The 19,138-nt window shown below is 47.4% G+C and overlaps 1 protein-coding gene across 2 annotated transcripts in view; it reads left to right on the top strand.

The window, feature by feature from the left end:
- Positions 1–19,138, top strand: part of RHBDL1 (rhomboid like 1) — a 504,525-nt gene that overhangs the window by 401,882 nt on the left and 83,505 nt on the right. The gene's annotated exons all lie outside the window — the stretch shown is intronic.

Raw genomic sequence — 19,138 nt, 5'->3', positions numbered from 1 at the left:
GACATCGGCTGGCATCAGCTTGTCGCCTCCCTGGTAACTGGCTGGTGACCCAGACTCTGTCCCCTCTGCTTTCAGGTTCTTCAGATCTTTGATCCACCCTTGGATCCATCCGGACACTTTTCATCTGGTCGCCTGCAGCACTTCTTTGCAGCTCTCCATAGGAAACGACAACGAAACCCAACACGAAAAGACACCTAGGCACCCTGCTTCCCTGGGTGAGGTAACATGAGTACTTCGGTGCTCCCATGGGTCTTGACTCTCGAAGTGCCAGTACTGAATGGGTTTGTTCCTAGTCCACTCCTTAGTGTCCCTAATCTTTAAAAATCTAACCACAACTTTCTACATGAAAGTCAATGGTTATTCGCGGCTGTGTTTAAACACTGCACGCATTCTCCGTGGGTCTCCTGCATCCCTACCTTGGGTGGTTCCTGGTTCTCCAAGTGGTTCTACAGGCCCTAGGCCTTGTCTCTATGCTCCTCTTGGTTCTTATACCACTTTCTTAGTATATGGTTTGTGAGGCCCCTAGGGCAAAATGTATACTATGCTAATGTACTGTGTGCTAATTAAGTTCATGTATTGTACTTTTACCTCTAGCCTCAGAAAAAGACTAGAGAGGTGTGTTTAAAATAAATACATATATTTTATATATATATATTTATATATATATATATATATATATATATATATATACCTGGTGTGGTTCTCCATTCATTTGATCATTCATGAGATTATAGACTGGTAAACAAGCTGCTTTACATTCCTTCAAGACTTAGCCTGAAGGCTGCTCTCCACAGCTACCACTAGGATAGCTTTCTATAAAGGTTGTCTTAAACCTACCATCAATAAGGGTCGTTTGGACTGGTGCAAGGTGCCCACTAGAATAGTGGACAGCATATACCACGCCAACTTCTCACAACTAGTATGAGGCCTACTCCTCTCATAGGCTAGCATTGGGAATTCCTTATATCAGTTTAAGTGGTAATTCCTGATTTTAAAGGATTAGCGTTGCCATGTTTGGTATGTTTAGAATGGGTATGATAAATCTTGCTCGCTGGTGTAGGTGAACTTTATATTACTATTTTAGAAATGCCACTTTAAGAAAGTCGGCATTTCTCTGTGCTTATAACTCAATGTGCTTTGCAGTCTGTCTCAAATTCAAATCTGGGCCTGGTCGACAGCTACACTTTGTGCATACTTTCCAGACAGCCATCACATGGCAAGGGTTGGGTGTGACAGGGTTACATCTGCATTCATCTGCATACTGATGATCTTCCTGGGCTGGGAGAGATAGGGGTAGTCAAACTTTACATCTGTAAAGGGCTGATGTACCCCCTACTAATGTCAGAAACCAAGGCTGGGGTTGAAAGGGGGTGTTGTTCACTTCTAAGGTTTCAATCAATCAATCAAGAAGGCTTTATTCGGTTGCTTCATAAAACAATCATAAAAGCACAGAAAGAGTATAACACATCAATACATGGTTCACATTTTAAAAGATGAAATATATATATATCGTATCAGAATAAAAATACATCAATACATAATCTATGATGATAAGACATGTCTATACATAATATAAGAAGATAAGAAATGTCATCTTGATATCTTTATATAAACAAGATGCCTAGTACATTGTAAACTTAAAACATTATAAAATTCACCTATAGTGTATCCAGAAAAAAGCTCCAAATGAACATACAATTCCTATGTCTCAAAACTTTCTTTAAGTAAGTCACTATTATAAAGGTACGGTGTATATCTTCAAGCTGTTGTAATACGATTAAAGCAGGTCGGCAGTGTCGAAGCCCAATCATTTTTAAAACCGGTACCAGGTAGAGTCTCCTTAAAAAGGTATAACATTTGCAAAACAATATTTCATGGATAGTAGATTGGTTAGAATTATTGTCACAGGGGCATAGTTGGAGGTTTGAGGACCAGTCATTCATTTTGGGCAAAGTGACTAGTCTATGAAATACCTCCAACCTAAATCTAGTCAGTAAAAATCTATTGTAAACTCCGAGTACAAAAGCTAAATAGGGTTGGATATTAAAAGTAGTTTAAATTTATTGATTGTGGAGTACCTTAGGTTTTAATATCTCTGATGACATTCAAATAGAATACAACAACAATAGACCCTCCTTCCTCAATTCCTTCCTTGATATTTACTGAATAGAAAAAGGGTTAGTAAAGTACTCAGGGTGACCAAGGTCTTTAAAAATAAATTGGATATATTTTATCCATGGAATGTTCAAAACCCCTTCCAATTTTAAAGCATCTAGTAAGATATCCCTGTTTAACTTGGCTTCTTCTTTGGTCCATAACCTATGCCAAAGAAGTACAGTTTCGAGCTTTATTAAATCAGAAATTAAGGGGAGTCCCAGCTCTGTATGACATATGCAGGAGGTGCTATTCGGGACTGATAAAATATATCTTAAAAAATAATTTTCTACATGTTGGATTGAGAGCAAGTCAGCAAACCCCCAGACTCCTGCCCCGTATACTGCAGATGAAACACACCTTGCCTTGTAAATCTTAATCAGCTCTTCTGGTGGCCTTTTTCCCAGGTTTCTGGCAAAGGTGATAAGGGCAGACGTTGTCCTTAGGAATACCAACTTTTTGGCTGTACCGGCATGTAAATCCACTAAAGGCCTGTCCCATTGTGAACACACCTGAATCTACAATTCCAACATTAGAGGGGTATCCTAACTTTTTCAAAAAACTCCCTCAAGGACATTCTAGTCAAATTGTTGTGGTGTATCTTAATTACAATACAATCAAATAGCCTAACATCATAGACCAACCCATAAATAAGAAAAAAATGTATGTGGGAAAGAGAGAAAGCACCTCACGGTTGCAACACCAAGGGGGCTGCTGGCTGGTACTCACCAGCAAGCCCACTTATCATCATTGGTTACTTTCTCTCCAAGGAAAGGAAATGTGTGTGCTCTTATAGAGAAACCTAAACCCAATGAAATCAAACCAAGGGAGACAAAACCTAAATGTGAATGTACTACCTATGTATGCTATTATAGTGCATGCCCCCTGGACCCCGTGAGAATATAGGCAAATAATCTTCACTGTTTAAAAATTGGTAAAGCTTACTGGCTCTAAGTGACTTTATTCAATGCTGTAAGCTATTCCAAATTAAAAATGGCTCCTATAGAACCATGATCAATCATTATTAGCCAACATGTTTCGTTGCCACAACAAAATTTGAGCAACTTCTTCAGGGCTAGTGGGGTTCCAAATTAAAGCTTCATGGGAGGTTCACATCAAACCTATGATGGTAGTAAAAGAAAGGGAGAAAACAAGAAAACGCCATCTGTGAAAAACTTCACGCCAGTGATAAAATCAGTCTCCACTTAAGATATTGGAAAATCCTGTACCATTGGGTTGCGTCTATACTGCATACCTGCAACCGTCATAAGCGAGAAACACGCGTCAGCTGATCGCGTGCTCGCTCTGTGACCACCAACAAAGTCCTGTCACCTGTGAGGGTTAAAGAGACAGTAATATCTCAATGTCTTATACTATCCCACATAACCCACATGTAATGCTCTGCAATCTCTCTCCACATCACGCATCTTTGAACGATAGGCAAACAATGGTATAAGTACACCTCTCCTCATCGCAATGCACTCTGTCGTGCCTTGCATTCACCCAACACCCCACGCTGTTCCTACCTTGGGGATCCATTTTAAATAAACGTTAAGCACTTTAAACTGCTTGGTCTCTTTATAGCTGCGGTCAACCTGGCACGAGTAACCCTACTCCAACAGCGAGAGCTGGTGGCTCGATTATAACCTCATAATGCCTACCAGTCTCCCTCTCTAAGACCACCCGCTTACCGCTACCGAGTTCCTCCGGCAGCCAGAATCGTCCAGCTCGAGGCCCGGCACCCGCGGACCCATGTAAATACACCTTCGTGACCCCGATCATGTGGATAAAGTGATTCACGCGGGTCTGGCCCAAAGCGGTGGCCATCTTGGAATGGACAGAAAATGTAAGGTTCCTATTCATCCACCCCAGTTGTTTATTAATCATGAAGAATAGAGAAGCTGCTCCTGGTGGATTACAATTTTAATGGCAGCATCTTGATTTAAACCCAAGTGGGATTTATCACAGCATTTTTTTTCGATTATATGATATTTAATTTATAAAAAACTCCCCAATTAGGGCACATTACTAGAAAGCCCACAATGATTATCAAGCGTCTTCCCTCTGGTCATTACCCATGTGGAGGTTGCACAGTGAACAGGCCACCCCCCCATTGAGTGGGGGGCGGCCTGTCCTTTTGATCCCCCTGTAGCTCCTAGTGTGTTGATGTACCTGCATGTACCCAAGTGTCATTATGGGCAAAAAGAATTCCCAGATAAGAGAACCTTTTAGTTGCCCCAATCTTCTGCACTGCAACAAACATATCTTTTAGGGCCAGATGTAGGTAATCTACATTTACAGATTCTAAAATACCGAATTTTACCGATTCGGTATTTTAGAATCGGTAAATGGTGTGTAGGGAAAAATTCAGTAAAATGTACCGAATCAATAAGATTCGGTATTTAAGAATTGGTATTTAACGATTCGGTAATTCCCATTCATTCCTAAGGGCCTGGAGGCCCATAGGAAAGATTGGGAAGTCATTCACTATTACCGATTCGGTAAATACCGATTCAGTAATAGGGGGCACATATTCAAGGGTAAACATTCGGACCAGAGGGGAGTGCCTAGGTGAGACCGATTGTGGTATCCCGGCAGCAAATCAACCAGGATATTGTACCCCTACCGATTCCATGGGGCACAGTTAAGCCTTTTTCCATGACCACGTGATTAAGTTCGGTCACGTAGGTACCAGATGCATGCCTCAATCTTTTGCAGCATAAAATTGTTTCTATATTTAATAGCTTATTAGGCTTTGGATAAGGAGTGGCGAACACAGGGCTGGTCCCTGTGTAGCCCTGAGGAAGTGCTAGGGGGATGCACGAAACATGTTGGCAGACAGGAGTTAGGTCCACCTAAACCCATTGTAATTTAGGCATCCTACCAGTTCTACCCCATTTTTAGCTTTACCACCTGGGAGCCAGAATAAAGTGTTTGAAACTCACTAGGCAGGTAATTTTAATCAATCACATATACTCCACTCCTTCACATCACATTCCTTGCACCACACATAGTCTTTTGTAAGTGCTCCTATGTAACTCCGTAAGTCGCAGCACGCCCCAGTCCATAGAGGGCTGGGATGGCCCCGATGATGAAGCATGTCACCGTGGGGCAACCCTGGTGAGTGAGGGGACACCTAAAAAAGGAATATTTTTTCCTTTTTTCTTCTTGAAGCTATTGATACTATTCCAACACCATTGTGTGCTTTGGGATAGAGTCATAGATACCGGCTGGGCTCCTGAACTCTGACCACAGAGATTATTTATGACTTATTGATACTAGGAGGGTGAGCCCTAGCCTTTCTCCCTCTACCTCCCTCTTTTGTTAAAGTACATATTCAAGGGTGGTAGGGTGTCACATTGACACCCTGTTGCACCCCTGAATAGTGCATGGGCGCTCGAAAACGCGGTGTGTGGTGTGCGTGCCACGAGGAACTGTGGGGGATGAAGTCCCCTAGCTGCTCCGGGCGCTAGGGTGGCCCTGCGGTAGATGCAAGATCCCCCAGTTCGGTGGCAGCAGTTGTGAGCTCCAGAAAGGTATGGCAGGATGCTGCGGTTGGCAAAACAGGTGGCAGGTAATAAACTCGGGTTCCCGCGCTGCGGGAGCCCTGGCCCTCTTTTCAGCGCCTCCTGGTGCTCGAAAACACAGTGTGCGGCATGCGCGCCGCGAGGAACTGTGGGGGATGAAGTCCCCTAGCTGCTCCGAGCGTTAGCGTGGCCCTGCGGTAGATGCAAGATCCCCAGTTCGGTGGCAGCAGTTGTGGGCTCCAGAAAGATATGGCAGGATGCTGCGGTCGGCAAAACAGGTGGGAGGTAACAAACTCGGGCTCGAGCCACCACTGGTCAATCAGTATAATTTATTCCCTTTTCTTCTAAACAGCTCCATTTGATTGCTCGGACCTGGTGTCTTCCTGCTGTTAAAGTCTGTGAGCGTGAGGTTTTTTTTAAAGTCACCTCTTTATCAAAGACATTTGGAGTATAAGTACAGGGGCTCTGACCCCATGTTTTAGTTCCCTTTGGGGTCCTGAGGAGACTTTGCAACCAATAGGAGCTACACTGCCAGGAGGGGCTGCCGCTTTGCCTCTGCTCTGATGTGTTGGCCTGCTACAAGCTGATTGCTGTATTGCCAGGACGGACTGCCACCCTGCACTGTGCTCTGCCGGCCTGCAGCTACTACCTCTGCTCTGAGGGAGGAAGGATCCTGCCTTCTTCATCCTCAATTTGTTACCCCAAGAACTTCTCAAGGTCCTGCTGGCTTGCCTCTGGTTCTTTTAAGAGGTCTCCTGGTCCAGGGCATCAAAGGTTTCTTGGCCCAGCTTCCTGCACTCTGAGACCAGCACCAGCGCTCCTAGCTACCCAAGCGTGCTTGCCTCAGTGTTGGTACGGCCAAAGGTTTGAGTTCGGTGCCTTGTTGCTTGCAGCATTACCTACAGCCGCACACATCTGTGCCATGTAGCCACTACGTTTTGTCTTACCAGAGAGGAGCGCAGTGTTGTGAACTGAGCATCTGAGGAGCAGTTTGTGTTTTGAGGCTGGCGACTGGGAATGATTGGTAAGAGCAGCATGGGTCGAGCGTAATGCTCTGTCTAGATCCCTGCGCCCCTGAGCTATCTGGGAACGGAGTGTCCTGCTTGTGACTCGCGATGCGTCAAGAGTGAGGGAGCGAGCCGAGGAGCCACCTCAGTCTCTGGTGCGGGCACATTTTCGGGCCAACAGAAATCATAGCACCCCCATTGGGCTGCCTGCTGGGCAGAAGAATCTGACACAGCCGCAATGGAGTTGGCTACTATCCCGTGCTTCCTTCACGGGCAGCTCCGTATTCCCGGTAGGAGAGGAGAGGCCCGGACAGTGAGAGGAAGCTCTGCTCATCATTGCTGCTGGGGGTCCCGATGCCTGTGCCCCTGCATGACCGAGTGGATTTGTAGAGGGCGCTGTTGCCCTCCATTGGTCCCCAAGAGACCAATGATGCTGCCCTGGACAAAAGAAGCCTTGTTACCCTGGGGCAGAAGGGTATTGTGTTGCTGTGGCTGCACCCCACATTAGTGGGCAGCTGGCTTTGGAGAGTTGAAGGTCTCTTGCACGCTCTTAAGCTAGGCCTTCCCCACCAACTGGATTTTTCAGTGTCTGTTTGTGCCTCCCCATTTGTGCACATACCTGGGGGCACCGTATATTGTTTTCAAGCTGGGGTGAAACCTCGACGAAGGCCCCCGATTCCCATGAGGAAATTGCCAAATTTTATTAAATTAAGCCGAAACTACTGTACTTCATGTAGTAGGCACACAGGTGTTCCTGCGGCCTACAGTGTTCAGTTACATTTACCCCAAAGGGGCTCCCTGTTTTATCGCATGAGATGTAAGAGAATTGCATTTGTGGGGGATATTTGGTGATTTGTGTACTCTTATAGGTGAAGACAAACTCTTGGTCTTGTTATACCTCACGACTGCTGAGAGGTCTAGGTGAAGCTCATGCAAGAAATGTATGATGTTGCGATCCACTCCAATATTATTAAGCAGAAGCCAACATTTAGATCTGTTAACTGTTGTAAATTAAGGCATTGATCTAACATACCTTTCCCTGGCCTAAACCTACATTGTAGTTTGGAAATTACATTATTTTGATCCAGCCAAGAGGATAATCTGGATTAACCTTGACAATGTAATCTATGAGGGAAATGGGTCTGTAACATTGTGGATCAGAACTTGCACCTTTCTTAAAGTCCGGAATAATTATAGGCCTAGACCCGTAGGATGGTGGGCCTACAATACAAGCTGCGTTTAAAACCTGAGTTAAAATTCTCAAGCTCAAGTTGTGGGGTTCATCTTATATATGTCAGCTGGGACCCCAGCAGGGCCGGGCGCTTTATCCTTCAACATAGTTATATTGGATTCTGCTACTTCCTCCTCAGTGAAAGTCAAAGCAAAGTCACATCTGGGTAATATTGGGGTATGTTGAGGGAATCCACTGTCGGACTTCCATATATCCTCCGAAAATGCGTGACACCCTTATATCTTGTGTTATAGTACAATCTAAAATGCTGGTAACTGCCCCAGTAAAAAACAGTTGATTAACAATGTCCCAGAATTGCTCCGTCTTCTACCCCTTAAATACATTTTGCAGGGAACTGGACTGGTGCACTTCCTTGATCTCACTCGCCTGGAACTTGTGGCCTGTGCCGGGTGGTGATCATGCTCGCTATAGCGGGAGCAGTTGTGACTGAACCTGTTGCCTCGGCGCAAACTGCACCAACGAGAAGAGGTGCAAATATGGGTAAGCCAGACAAGTCGCAACCAACGCTGAATTTTGAGCAGCAGAAGTCCAGACACAGGGAATATGCTAAGGAGTTGGCAGTGCTGGAATCAGAGGCATTAACGGATGATCCTTTTGGCGACATCAAAACGATCATAGCATCCATGCAAAATGGGTTATCGGCTATTGATGCAAAAATTGACACCTTAGCCTATAGGATGGATCGAATGTCCGAGAGGGTGGACAAACGTGCTGAACGTCTTGACATGGCAGAGTGACAAATCACTGAAACTTAAGAGGCCCAGACTGATTCCAACAACGCCCCAGACAGATGGAGAAGACCCTGGTTGCCTTGCAGGACAGAATTGAGGATTTGGACGCCAGATCGAGACGCAGTAACCTGCGCAATACCGTCCTTCCCGAAACAACTGCAATGGGCAACATGGAATCCTTTATAGAAAAACTGCTCACTACTTTGCTGGTTGCTGACACAGTTTCCCCCATGTTTGTTGTGGAGTGTGTGCACCATTAGTTGGGTCTTTAGCCCCCTCCTGGCGCCCCTCCATGACCTATCATCGCAAAGCACTAAGAAGGGTGAGAGAGCTGGGCAATTTGCAGTATGAAGGATCTCTCTCTCTTTGTTCCTGGATTTCATCGTAAGGGTCCAGGAGGCCAGGAGGCAATTCCTGCCACTGAAATGCAAGTTGAGGGAACAGAGTGTTGAATACGCGATGTTGTAACCAGCGAGACTGAGAGTGATCCTAAACAGGAAGGCCAAGATTTTTACTGATCCTCAGTCCCTCTAAAAAGCCCGTAAAGACTGGACCAAGCTTGACAAATGCAGGAGGGGCATGACATAGGACGACCGGGCAGATGGTGCGAGTGGAAGCCTTGATGACAATGATTGAAGGGGGGACGGTGTGCCTGAGCCCCACTGGGGATTCACATCTATGTGTTAACTATATAGCTGATATCTGGGAGGTCGGAAGTGGCTGCTTGGGTGTGAGCTTTGCTATCGTACTGAGGGGTTCACAGATCCTATTGTTCCCTTGTGATCTCTACTTTGATCATTAACTTTTATTCTGCATGGCCAGGTGGGGTGGGGCGACACCGCTTAGCTGTCCGAGGGCGTGAGACTCAATGGTACAGGTACAGGTACTGTTCATGTGTCACCCCTGGAGATTACTTTCTCCCAATGCTTTTTGGTGGGGAGGGCAGGAGACCACCTATGCCCAGTTGGGGATGGCAAGGCATGGGAGGGGGGCGGGGATGGGTCTTTTCTTCTTTTTTGGTTCACATGCACTCTAGAGTCATCAAAGCACAGGGCAACATACTTCACATTGCTGTAGGGGAGCACTATCTCCATGATTTCAGTGAATGACACATCACGACCCAAGGCTAGGACACAGAAGGCCCTTGTGACTCGTGACATGGAAAGTGAGACATCTAAATGACCATAGAAAGGTGCGCAAAATCCTGACATATCTTAAAAGAAAGGATGTAGACATTTCCCAGATTCAAGAGACGCGCCTTCCCCCTAATTATGCTATGCTCAAGGGGAGTAACCTTTCAGGCTCTTTCCATGCAGCCGGGTTCACCTCGCACTCCAGGGGTGTGCTAACGTGGGTGAATCCTAGATCGGGTCTCCAGCTGGAGGGCCATGAGACGATATGTTATCTCAAGATGTTATGGGAGAGAGGCAGATTTCCTAATTGTCAATTCCTACGGTCCGAATTATGATGATCCCCAGTTTTATCAGTCAATAGTCTCACTTATCAGAGACTGCACATCATTGCTGCTGCTCTGGGGGAGTGACTTCAATTGCATTATAGATCCAGCACTTGATCGCTCAAAGGGTCCACCTTGAACCCCATCTGCTGCTGCTAAAGCTGTGGCCGATATAGCTTTGCAAATGCATCTGGTCGACATGAGGAGAGCTAGGTCCTCTGAGAGGGGTGGGTTTATGCACTATTCAGCATACCATTGTAGTTTAGTTCCTATAGTCCCAATAGGCTCTGCGCATTGGAACAATATATCCTATAGATGTGACGTACGACTTATGTCTACTAGGTCGCTATCGAATATATTAGACATAATTGTGAGTGCCAGCTAGCTCAGAGGTCACTAGAAACTTTCTCGAATTCACAAGAAGGGATTTAGTTTCTGACAACTGCATAAACATGACAATTTTGTTTCCCCAAGATAAAACTGATCTTCAGAGTTGTGGAAACAATAGATAGATATTTTACTCAGTCATTTGTGCATGCTTCATTTCACCAGAGGTGCAGAGAAATAGAGAGACGGGCGTTTTCAATAAATGTATTTATTGAACAGTCTTCTTTCTCATGCAGTAGAAATGAACTGCTACAATAGTAAGACTGGTTGAAAAGCAGAATGCGTACAGTAAGGAGAGTAGGGTAAAATAATACTGTAAAAGCATTGTATGGTTCTTAGACCATAGATAAATAAATACATACATATATAACAAAGGCTAAAAAGTACTCAACTGGTGTTTCTAAAATACGCCTACCCCGATGTACCTAACCTGAGTCTAGTACGAAGGAAGAAGTAAGTGAGGTGTAGCATAAATCTAGTATTCTTTTTGCCAAGAATCTATCCAAGATTTCTCTTAGGGTCTAATCAGCTCCTTACCTTGGTTTTAGAATGAAGGAATGAAGGAGGTCAGTCTCAGGACTCGATTTCCCAACAACCCGCAAGGTTAGCTTGGAAACACTGGAGCTGGATTTCTCGGCAAGAGCGTCTCTCTCAGTGCATCTGCTGGCGGGTAGGCTTCCTTCGGCACTTGCTGTAGCAGGATGCATCGGGCAAGTAGATAGTCTAACTGCTCCAAACCACTGTGTGTTTGCTAAGGCAAGTGTGGGCATATTTATACCTTGAAGGTGCCAAGATTGACGTAAAGGTGGACATAATAACGTCATCAAAGAGTCTCAGTTCTTTGAAAACTCCACGAGTTCTTGGATAAATCAATATTCAAGCAAGGGGAAGTCCCTAGCTGCTGAAGCCGAGTTTTTCAAGAAATCATTGTGGATTTTCGGAACTAGTGGAAGTAGCCATGACGTATTTGGACTGCATGAGCTATGTCTAAACATGGTTATGATTTCTATGCCTATATATGGACATAGTGATTTATACCTATATAAGGGCATGAATCAGGAAAATTACTCTAGGGTCCTAAAATGTTCTACAAAACCCACTCCACTTTATTATGTTCGACATTACTAAATCTAAGCATTAAAACATATCTAAAGCATGTGTCTACAATCCCACCCAAAAATACATAAAAATGCATTTTAAATGGTTGCACACGAAAATGAGCATTAATACTGAACGTTTTTAAAAAGCAATGATTTCATTTCAATCCTGTAGCATGTTGTTAGTATTGCTAACTGAATGAATCAAAAAAATTACATATATGAAATGGCTCTAAATACAGAAAAAAGGTCGAGACCATCCCATCGCAGAATATATAAACTTGTTTGGTTTCTTGATAAGGTCAATATTGTTTCTGGGAAGTGTTCAAAGAATTCTTGTTCTCTAGGAATAGTTCTACTTTAAGCAGATTGCTTTGTGCCAAAGTTCATTTTTGGAAAAAAGTCAAATCAAATCGTAGAAAAATAGAGTTCCAAAGCTAGAAGTTTTTGTTTTTCAAAAATGAAGGTCGAATTCAAAGCTGATAGAACGCTGTCTGCTAATTTCAAAAGTTATTTTCGGTGTCAGGAGAAAACATTAAATCGTCAAGGCTGGCAATGAAATCGTCTACCACAGTAAATGAAAGTTGAACCACTTCATTAAGTAGATTAATTGTACACTGATGTGAAACATCGCTGTCAGCGTCAGCCGCGTTAGCAATGTTCGCAGTAGATGGTACCTGTATGCCTGTTGGTCCGCGTATCTCACCCTCAGCTGGAATTGCTGGTGAGACCTCAATGAATGCCGTCATCAAGATTGGTAGACTTTGGGGGCAACACAATGCATGAGCCGTTACCGAACCAAGCAAAGCGTCAACATCCGTTGGCAGTGCTGATGGAAGTGTTAGACAGATATCCAACATGCATTCCTCTCCACAAAGCAGGCATTGTAGAACAGGTAAGATGCAATCTTGCCAGATTGGTCTGAACGATAGGAACCACGTGTTATTCAGATCTCTCAAACGAGCTAAGCCAAGAATCTGTGTTATGCGTTCAGGATACTGCATTGCCAGAAGAGCGTTCTCCATGGTAATCTGGGTATCGCTGGTGACCGTACTTGCCATAACAGAGCAGGAGGAATAAAAATAGTATCCCTGCTATGAGTCCCAAGACAAGAGGCAGGCTGCCAAACACAGAGTTCACGAAGTTAGGAAAAATGCCTAGGGCTGCTTCAAAGGGTGCTAACAGTCCCGAAAAAATTGTCTTAAATACATGTACAATACCACTGGTATCAGACATGTTTAAGATACGACCTAACATTTCTGCGAAATGTATGGGCAGTTTGTTGATAACAAGGCATGTACCTCCGCAGAGGACCTTAAACTTGTAGATCATACGTCTCTCTGGACGAGGTCAGTGGCACAGTTTTTTGTAAAAGAGTGGCTTTCATTCTGCTTAAAGTATCAATTCATTTAGAAGAGATGTCCAGTGAGGGGGGCGTGGCTTGGACGCCGATGTAGGCGGCAGCGGTCCTCAGAGCTCCTCCGCAGCCGCCCTACTCCTGCAAATATCCTGACCTCAATGCCGGTTCCCCGACCTCAGAACGGGTTCCTAAAAGCATCGTGCCCTACCTGGCAGAGGAGAAGCACGGTTTCGGGACCCCCTTGCGGCATGAGGACACTTCTCACCGAGCACGGTGCAGCCTGAACCTTTCCTGCACAAAATGGTGGCCGGAGCTCCAGAGAGTAGTGCCTGACCGAGGTTCACCCTGGACGCAGGAATGCCTTCTATGGACCGGTGCCACGAGCGGTAGGCACAGGACACTTGCCCACACAAATCAGCAGAGTGGGGGGGCTGACAGTATTGGCAGGCGGGCCCCAACAAGCGAACAGGCAGAGGAGTGCCTGACCTTAAGATGGCGGCGGCCGTGCTGTACCTCGAGGCACATTGCTTCAGTGCTTAAGGGACAGCGTGAATGCCTGAAGGGGTGATAGCTCTGCGGTTCTACAGCGACAGGGGTGATCACTACTGACTGCAGGCTTGCCAAGGGGCCCTGATTGAGAACGTGAAAGTGATCCGGAGCGAGGAGAACATGGGCGCTGGCCCATTGAGGGCCCACAAAGACCCCCCCCTGAAGCTGAGGAAGAGAGAGGCGATTAAAGGTGCTGAGCGAAAGAGGCTACCTGCCTTGCTGGTGAGAGCTGGGTTCCCGAGCAGCTGAGCCTACCGATAAGAGCGGGGCCCCCCGTCGGGGCTCCCTGAGGGACAGTGGTTGGGCTCAAGTGCGCAGCAAGGAGGCGCGGAACACGGATCCCACGGGTCACCAGACATAGGAGACTTATTGTCGAAAGGGGGCTACAACGCTGCATGGGCTGGCTACTACACGAGAGCCTCTGAAAGGGTGATACTACTACATTGACCGTTGACACAGAGGCCCAGTAACGCAGCGAGTGGGGAGGTGCTGAAAGGCTGGACATTCACTGAGCCAACCACGATGGGCAGGGTGTCCAAGAAGAAAGGTTTTGAAGCCTTGCGACTAGATGGCCCGGGTCACGCCATGGAAGACAAGGAATTGGTGCTGGGGACTAGAGCTTCCACGCAGCCGCAGGACCCTTCCTTGGGCGACATCATGCAGGCCATCATGGCCTCGAGGGAGGCCTTGGAGAAACGGATGGACTCCATTGGCTCTGACCTCTCCCTCCTGAAAGATGACCACCGGAAATTCAGGGAATGAGTGGCGTCTCATGAGCTGACTATGAAAGACATTCCGGACACGGTTGATACCTTGCGAACGCAGCTCAATGAGGTGGTGCAGAGGGTCCGCGTGCTGGAAGTGCGAGCAGAGGACAGCGAAAGGCGCTCCAGGCGTAATATTCTCCGCATAGTAGGAGTTCCGGAGCGGGAGGAAGGATCCGACACCATGCAGTTCCTGGAGACATGGTTAAAAGCGGAGGTGGCGCCTGAGGGTCTCTCTCCCTTCTACATGCTAGAGCGAGCACATAAGGTTCCGACACGACCTCCAAAACCAGGGGCCCAGCCGCGCCAGATGGTGGTGAGACTCTTACACTACAGAGACCGCAACTACATCCTCCAGAAAGCCAGAGAGTTGCAGAATCTGAGAATTGGCAATACCAGGGACGTGCAGCGACAAAGAGCTTCCTTTTTGGCGGTGAAGCGGAAATTGAGGGCTTTGCACCTTCCTTACGCAATGCTATTCCCGGCTCGGTTGCGGGTCACTGCTGATGGGAATACGCACGTTTTCCTTACGCCTCAAGCCACCTGGGATTGGCTGGAAGCCCGGGGTGAGACGGGTGAGCGTCCACCGGCTGCGACCTCGCCTCAACACCGTTCCCCTACCACAATGCCAAAGCAACGCCCAAGTTCCCCCGCAGATTGGCGACAAGAACGTGACAAGGCGGTATTGGCAGTGGCGGCCATCCGCCAGGGAGCTCTCAGCCCAACCAGCAACACGTCGAAGCATACAGGGAGTGGAGAACAGAGCACCAGTTCCAGCAGCGTCCACGGGCTCTCGGAGACGGAATTACCAGGTGTCACTCCACAAACAGCGGATGGGGTGTTTGGCTGACTGAACAGTTGCATGATCAGCCTGACTTTGTAAGGTATTGGGGTGGACTGCTGGGCATTGAGATTTGGTGCCTGGTGGGAGGCTGGGCTGACGGAGAGCGCAGTGGAATTGATGGGGGGGGCCGGGGTAGGGAAATGTTCACACAGGAGTGGGGTGGGGACTGGGGGACCTCTGGGATTCTTGAATCGGAGTTCCAGGCAGCCTGAACTGATAGGACTTTATATGTGTCTTTTCTTTGTTTGGATGGGGATGCCGCGTTGGATGCCTGTCCTGGGGAGGGGGAGTTGGGGATGTTGGAATTGTTCTATTTGTGGGGTTGGGTTCAGGGGACCTGGGCGTGTCGGGGGGGTGCTGGAATGGAACATGATCTAGAATAATGTCAGCAATGGGACCCGCATTAGGTTACACATGTCTCACATGGAATGTAAGGGGGATGCATACTATGCATAGGCGACACAAGATACACTCCTTCTTGACACTTAGAGGGATACAAATTGCCTTTCTCTAGGAGACCCACCTCACTGCAAAGGAAGGGAAGGCGCTCCAACGCCGCTGGAAGGGACAAGTCTACTACACTACATACTCGGCATATGAGAGGGGGGTCTTAATTTGGGTAAGAGCTGGGGTTCTCTTTCAGTGCACCTCACAATTGATTGACCCAAAGGGCAGATACGTGGTGCTCCAGGGGAAGCTGGATGGTCGAGATTTAACTCTGGGATGTTTAAATGCGCCTAATGTGGACCAACCAGCCTTCTTCTCATTACTGTCCCACAAATTAGCATCAGTCTTCGTAGGGCCTCTACTATTTGGGGGCGATTTTAATTGTGTCACAGACATTGATTTAGACCGCTCACACCCGCTTTACCAATGCACCAGCAGGTAAACTGGCAGTGGCGCGCTCTACCTGGCAGCAGACTTGGTGGCTGATTAATACTTGGAGGGTTCAACACCCATTGGATAGGGATTACTCCTTTTTCTCCGCCCTCCACGAATTACATGTTTGCCTGGATGCATTTCTATGCTCCCCTGAGGTACATGGGGAAATTAGCAATAGCGAATATCTCACTCGCACTATTTATACCCATAACCCACTGAAGGTCCTTTTGCAGTGGTCGCGGCCGTGCCCCAGAATCCCTACCTGGAGACTGTGCCCAGAAACACTTGAGGACCAAGTATTCCGAACCACTATAGCCACGGCCATTGAAGACTATTTTCAGCTTAATGCAGGGACTATGGGATGGGTGCTCACTGAATGGGACGCCTATAAAACAGTGGTGCAAGGGAGTTGTATTTCGGCGGCGACCGGGACCAGGAAGCCATTACTGCAAGACATCAAACGGGATGATGAGCGATTGCATGCCCTGGAAATAGAGCGCCCTGAATGACCAGATAAGCAAGATGAGTTATTGGCAGCTAGGGAAGCAGTTGCAGCAACTGTAGAGCGCCTACGGTGCTTTGACTACAAAGACTATCTCACTCAGGCGCACTCAGAGCGGGATAAATCAGGAGCCCTTTTGGCCTGGTTGGCTAATCCAGCTCAGCGCGACTCTGTTATACTTGAATTAAGGGACCAGGCCGGTGCGGCCCGCTTTGACCAGCAAATGATAAATGAGCTGTTTTTCGATTACTATACGGAGCTTTACCGTAGTAGGGTGCTTCCATCAGAGGAAGAATTACAGAACTTTACGAGGGGTCTGGATTTGCCGGAATTGGGGGATGAGGATGCGAAGCAGCTGGGAAGAAACATCGAGGTGAGGGAAGTGCGAGTAGCAATTAAAAGTATGGCTTGGAAAAAAACGCCGGGATCCGACGGTTTTCCGGTGGAATTCTATCTCACTTATATCGATCGCCTTGCGCCTCGGCTGGCGTGGCTCTACAATGAGGCCAAACGGTTGGGTGGGTTGCCGGAATCCACCAGGGAGGGGATCATTATCCCGTTACTGAAACTGGGCAAACAACCCTGGGATAGAACGGCATATCGCCCACTATTCATGCTAAACCTGGATTACAAAATTCTGAGCAAAATCTTAGCGACTCGGCTGCTGCCCCACATGTCCACGCTGATCCATGCCGATCAGTCCGGGTTCATCCCCGTCCGCAACACAGCGCTTAATATACGACGGCTCCTACATGTTCTGGAGGCTGATACTTATGAGGTGGATACCGCAGCTGTGTTTGCTGTAGACATCGAAAAAGCTTTCGATAGTTTAGAATGGGATTACCTCTTCCATTTTTTTTATCAAAAAGGAGGGAGGACAATTGATCACTTGATCAACGGACACTGATTACCACTCAGGATGGTGGAAGGTCCAGTAACAGCTTGTGTCCGTATCTAGTACAGAGGATGCAATAGAAAGGTTGCTGAACTGTTCCTATGGAGAGATAGGGGAGGTTTAGCTGGCCTGACTAAAGGTGTTTGAATGACACCCTAGGGCATCCATTATGTTGGATGTAGTTGCCTCACACACCCAGAAGGGTGTCATGCTTCATCATTGGCGTTTGCTTCTCGTCGGGGAGGCGGTGCAACCCCCGACGGGCTCACCTCAAAGAGGGGCTCTTTGGCGAAGATCTTTTATCCAACAGCCTTATGGTGAAGTGGGGGTGTGTGGGCAGGATGGTGTGTTGTTATGATTAGGTTGTTAAAATGTAGCAAGGGGTACCGGAATTCACTTTATTCTGGGGGTCCCCTGGCTGCAATTAAAACGTGGGACTAGCTCGCTAGGTATCAACAGGTTAGGTCGAGTGACCCTAGAGGAAGCTAGCTTCCTCTAGGGTCACTCGACGTCCCCTGGCTGCAATTAAAACGTGGGACTAGCTCGCTAGGTATCAACAGGTTAGGTCGAGTGACCCTAGAGGAAGCTAGCTTCCTCTAGGGTCACTCGACCTAACCTGTTGATACCTAGCGAGCTAGTCCCACGTTTTAATTGCAGCCAGGGGACCCCCAGAATAAAGTGAATTCCGGTACCCCTTGCTACATTTTAAGAACCTTATCATAACAACACACCATCCTGCCCACACACCCCCACTTCACCATAAGACTGTTGGATAAAAAGATCTCCGCCAAAGAGCCCCTCTTTGAGGTGAGCCCGTCGGGGGTTGCACCGCCTCCCCGACGAGGAGCAAACGCCAATGATGAAGCATGACACCCTTCTGGGTGTGTGAGGCAACTACATCCAACATAATGGATGCCCTAGGGTGTCATTCAAACACCTTTGGTCACGCCAGCTAAACCTCCCCTATCTCTCCACAGGAACAGTTCAGCAACCTTTCTATTGCATCCTCATTACCTCTTCCATGTCATGAGTCTGATGGGGTTGGGGCCGGATTTTGTGAGCTGGACGGCTTTATTGTACAAAGATGCCACAGCCAGGGTGCGAACGGGAGGGGTGATCTACGAGGCATGTAAAGTGGGAAGGAGCACACAACAGGGTTGTCCCCTTTCCCCGTTGTTGTTCGCTATGGCAGTGGAACCTCTTGCGGCGCACGTATATGGGCAGATCCACCATATCACACTTTATGCGGACGACCTATTAATGTTTTTGGCAGATACGGGGGAAGCCCTGCGAGGAGCAAAATCTCTGCTGAGAGCCCTAAGTGTGGTAGCAGGGTTGAAAGTCAACTGGCCAATGTTGTGCCTATTTCCGACACGCGGAAGTAGAGACTGTCCACGGTCGGTAGAAGGGGTGTCCTGGGAAGAAAGACGTCTTCCCTACTTGGGTATGGTGATTTACCACAAAGAGGGAGATATACTGGACGGAAATGTGGGAAAGCCGATTAGGGGTGCCAAAGCTAACTTTGAATTCTGGAGCACCCTCCCTTTATCTGTAGCGGGACGCGTGGCACTACTCAAAATGGTGACCCTGCCACGCTTGCTCTACTTCTTTGGGACTTTCCCGATCTGGATTCCGGCTAGCTACTTTTGGAGGCTTTGGGGGCTGATCAGTTCCTTTCTGTGGGGTTCCGGCAGGTGCAGGGTGGCGCTCGGGACGCTCATGAGACCCTGA

Source organism: Lissotriton vulgaris, chromosome 10 (assembly GCF_964263255.1).
Source record: "Lissotriton vulgaris chromosome 10, aLisVul1.2, whole genome shotgun sequence".
NCBI lineage: Eukaryota > Metazoa > Chordata > Amphibia > Caudata > Salamandridae > Lissotriton > Lissotriton vulgaris.
The sequence above is the reverse complement of the archived record's forward strand: the minus strand, read 5'-3'. Positions and strand labels throughout refer to the sequence as shown.